Source organism: Benincasa hispida, chromosome 10 (assembly GCF_027475165.1).
Source record: "Benincasa hispida cultivar pf3 chromosome 10, pf3_genome.v1.1, whole genome shotgun sequence".
Classification (NCBI taxonomy): Eukaryota; Viridiplantae; Streptophyta; class Magnoliopsida; order Cucurbitales; family Cucurbitaceae; genus Benincasa; species Benincasa hispida.
In genome coordinates, this window is record NC_143487.1 from 37,550,939 (window position 1) to 37,555,573 (window position 4,635).

At 33.4% G+C, this 4,635-nt stretch overlaps 1 long non-coding RNA gene across 1 annotated transcript; it reads left to right on the top strand.

The window, feature by feature from the left end:
• Nucleotides 1-1,029: 1,029 nt before the first annotated feature.
• LOC150033326 (uncharacterized) lies at nt 1,030-2,047 on the top strand. Its single transcript, XR_016523727.1, has 2 exons — nt 1,030-1,357; nt 1,768-2,047. It is a non-coding gene; the product is annotated as an uncharacterized LOC150033326 (long non-coding RNA).
• The last annotated feature ends 2,588 nt before the right edge of the window (nt 2,048-4,635 follow it).

Genomic DNA, 4,635 nt, shown 5'->3' on the forward strand with positions numbered 1-4,635 from the left:
CTACCTAATTTTATTTTTCTCTCTTAAAATGCTTGAATGAGCCTTGTAATATCTTATTTATGATATATCTGTTAATTCGTAAATTTGTTTTTATGTATAGTTTTGTTTTTTACTTCACGTTTTGAACTTCAAGCTTATGCTATAGTAGATCTATTATTGCATTAATGTCTCCTTGTATTACTCACATTTGATTTAATACCTTGATAAAACTATTTTCTTCCTGAATTGAGCTTAGGAAGCAAAAATTTCAAATTAGAATTTATGTGATTGTTGTGGCAAATGAACACGTAGTTAACAATGTTGCTACTAACCCAGTCAAATCTTCACCTTCGATAAAGTATTTATTGTTTATTTCTTATGTTCTATTTTAATTTTAGTATTTTGTTGAACTATGTTAGACATAAATAACCTTTTATAACTTTCTCATTATACTTAATATCACATTTTATATTGCCTTGGTAAATAGCATTAATAACAACAATGCTTTCAAGAAGAGAAAATTGTTAGATTGGAGTGGTATAGGAGAGGTAGTTGTTGAAGGTCGATGGTCTTCGAATGACCCTAAGGTTATTGTTCATCATGTTCCTCTCGATCTACAACCTATAAGAGTTTCAATGAAATTTTATGAAGACCTAGCTCAGAAATAATGTACGTCGAGGATGTTGTTGGTAGCATAATTGTGACAACCCAAATTTTTATATAACTTAAATTCAGATATTTTATAATATTTGAGGATAATTTTGGATTTTTTTGAAGGTTAAATTGAATTATTATAAAAGGAATAATTCAATTTTAAAATTTTTCTTTAGTAAAAGATTTTGGAATTTAAGTTTTAAATTAAGGAGAATTTGGGATTTATTTTAATTTTAATTTAGAAAACTGAATTAAAAATTGGGAGATTTGGTTTTTTAAGATTTTTGGTGAAGATAATTGGAATTAAATCGATTATTGAGATGATTGATTAGAAATTATTTTCCCAAAAGGGATTTCGGATTTTAAATCCAAAAAGATTTTAGATTTTGAAGAGGAAAAGAAAAGCGATCATATATATATATATATATATATATATGCTTATATAAAGGAAAATGGTTTTAAAGTATTATTTAAGTTATTTGACAAAATAAAAAGAAAAGAGAAGTTAGACTAGCCTTCATTGACATCCAACCACTTGGGTTTGCGTTGTCATCGCGTCGCTTGCTCCTCCATCGAAACCGACGGTGTTTGTCTGTTCCTCTTCAACGCGCCACCGGTCGACGCGAAGTCAGCTGCGCCCATCAGCCAAATCCAGCCACGCCGTCACCTTCTCTCAACCATTCAATATCATCTGCCACCACCTAGCTCTTTCTATGTTGCTGTTGTAAGTTTTCTCGTCAGATTTGGGGTTTGGGTTAGATCTTAGAATTTTTGCGGGTTTTCTTGGAAAATCTTGGATACCCATTTGATTTTGGGTTAAATATTCACTATGTTTTGAAGCTTAGATCGAGGTTTCAAGATGTTAAGATTCACTCTCCAACAGATTTAAGGATCGATTTTTGAAATTTTGGCACGTGGTTGTTGGGTATTGTGAATTTAGAACTCTTTGGAATGGTTTAAAATGTTGAAAGTTTGATTTCAAAATTCCTAATTATAAGTTATGCATAGATTGGTATCTATATGCTAAGCTTGGAAGCAATTTTAGATCAAAGCATATTGTGGGGCTTAATTCAAGAATTTCACTCAAGATGAAGAGGAGTTTAGTATGCTAATTATTTGGGCTTCAAATTGAAGGTTTGGAAGGCGAATTTGAATTGGACCATACCTTAGGCTTGATTAAGGATTCAAGAATTTCACAAAGATTCAATTGCTATTTGGTTGGACCTAACATTAAAGTAAGTAATCTTACTACTGGAACCGCCTTTTGCCGAGCGATAAATTTAAGAATAATTTTGAGGATCCTAAGACTATTTGCATCTAGATGCATGAGGATAAATAAGTTGAACTTGATTATATTTTAAACATGTTATGAGTGCAAGCATGAATTAAATTATTTCATTTATATGATTTTCTAGATGAACATTGAGCATGATGATATATATTTTCATATTTGTGGGACTATGTTTTATAATGAACGTTATGTTTATGATAGTGATAGTTACCCCTACCCGTAATTAGATACCCACCATAGGTGGTAATCTCCTTCAGGATTTCACCAGATGTTTGTGTTTCCTTCGAGATTCACCAGAGGTTTGTATTTCCTTTGGGATTCACCAGAGGTAGTGATCTCCTTCAGGATTCACTAGAGGTTCGTGTTTCCTTCGGGATTCACTAAAGGTTCGTGTTTTCTTCGAGATTCACCAGAGATGGTGATCTCCTTCAGGACTTCACTAGAGGTTTGTGTTTCCTTCGAGATTCACCAAAGGTTTTGTGGGTACACATAATCTACGGTAGAGTGGGTTAAACTATCCATTATTTAGCCACCCCATGAAAAGTAGAGGTTTATGCACTGAAGGAAATCTAAACATAGAAATCCAATGAGCAGAAGCGGATCGTTTCAAATCCTATTGAGAAAGAACACAACAATTACAATCTATAAGAATAGATTATGCAAAATAAATAAATTACAAGCATGCTTCTTAGAAAAATAAACAAGGGATAGAGTATGCAAACCTTTGAAGAATCTTTCTTCAGGTATCCATCTATCGATCTCTAACGCGTCCAAAGAAGTACTCGAACACAATAATCAATATAGCCAACAGCACGAACTGAAGAATCCTCGATCACTATCGACTCCAACTCGATCCTCGAACCTTGAATGGAACTAGAACACTACCATAAGTGTTACCTTCGTATTCTCGATGTGAGAATCCAGGAGTTATGGATTCTGTATGACTTTGGATAGAGGAAAAAGGAGGAAGACGATCGAGTAGACAATCAAGTAAGTGGGAGATGGATGAAGTCTATCGTATAGACTAGATACTCGATCATTCAGAAAGAAGAAACCTATCGTATAGACTTTGCTATTCGATCGTGTAGCAACAAGTAATCGAGTAACTATCTTATAGTAAACTCGATCCTCGATCATGTCAGCTCTCTATGCTATCGTTTAGTAAAACGCATTTTCTCAATAGCCTCTGTGAGATCTATCCGAATGGATCAACTTAACGATTTTGGAAAACAATTTTTCTTTTTATCTCACAGTTACCATAAAATTTTCAATAACCTCCCATTCAATCGGTTATTAAAGAAAAAGAATAATTATCATATAATTAATATATTATAAATAAATATGATACCCAACTTATCATATTATATTTATAGCCTATAGTTTTAATATTTCGTCATATGAAACATATAAACCATAGTTCTTTTTCTATGTTATGGTATTTAATATAAATCATATTTATATTAACTCCTTCAATTAATATATCTAATACATCATATCAATTATATCACATATAATTGAATTAACTTAATTATATGATATATAATTAAACTTCCTTTTGTTAATTTGAACACTTCAAACTAACCCAAAATCTGATTCTAAACTTGAACCCATTGAGCTACCAAGGGAACCTTATGGACCTGTAGCTTGAAGTTCCAACAGTACGTTAATAACTGACTAAACTCTTTAATCATGAGATCCACCATCCGTTAACTGTTGGTCACTCCATAAAGACCGATAGTTGCATTCTTCGCACTACAGATATATTTCTATGTTCATTGGATATAACCAATCAACAGTGCGATGACCCTTCACAAATCGCTCGTAAGTACAGCTAGGCCAATTTACCGTTTTGCCTCTATAGTTTCATCTAACTCCTTAAGTACCACTTTTTCTAATAAATAATAAGTTATATTCCTACTATGACTGAGTCCTGTCTTCCAAAGAGAGGATGTGGCCACTATATTCAAGACCCGGAATCAGCCCTTAAAGGAGCAATTTATCTACTTACCCCCTGCTTCGGGGAAGGAGTAAATTTCATCTTGTATAGCTAAGTTCTCAACTCCCCAATCAGACAAATCCCCAAAATGGTAGGCTTGTTGAGTTAAAAATCTAGCCACTCTCACCCATACAAATCAAAGGACCGCCTTCATGAGTAGGAGTTCTCAACTCACTCAAGATTAAGGTCATGTCACCTATGGTTATCCCAGTGAAATGTAAGTCTTAATTATCAATGGCGTTATATAAATAGACTAATCATCTCGTGATCCGGTCTTATACAAACTCTTTGTATAGGATACCTCATTCACAAGTCTCCACATGAATGGTCAGAATCATACCATTTGGAGCACTTTACAACACTTGTAACATTTACAAAGCGGGTCGTATTTGTAGTGTCACCAGGATAAGATATCCCTCTTTTATCCTTATACTACAGACCATTTAGGTTATTACTTAAGGCATGATCCACTTGTATGTCTCCACATACATGCTTAAGTTACATATGATAACCTTGGATCTTAGTTTATTAGATTGAGTAAATGCTTATAAAATAACACTTATTTTATTAATAACAATATGTTCACAAAGTGTTTACAAACTACGAGACTACCAGGAGAATTAGAACACCAATCCCAACATGCACGTCCCACTAAAAAGTGGCATCTAGAGGATATAGATACTTAGCCCGACCTCGATAGTGGGGTTACTTACTG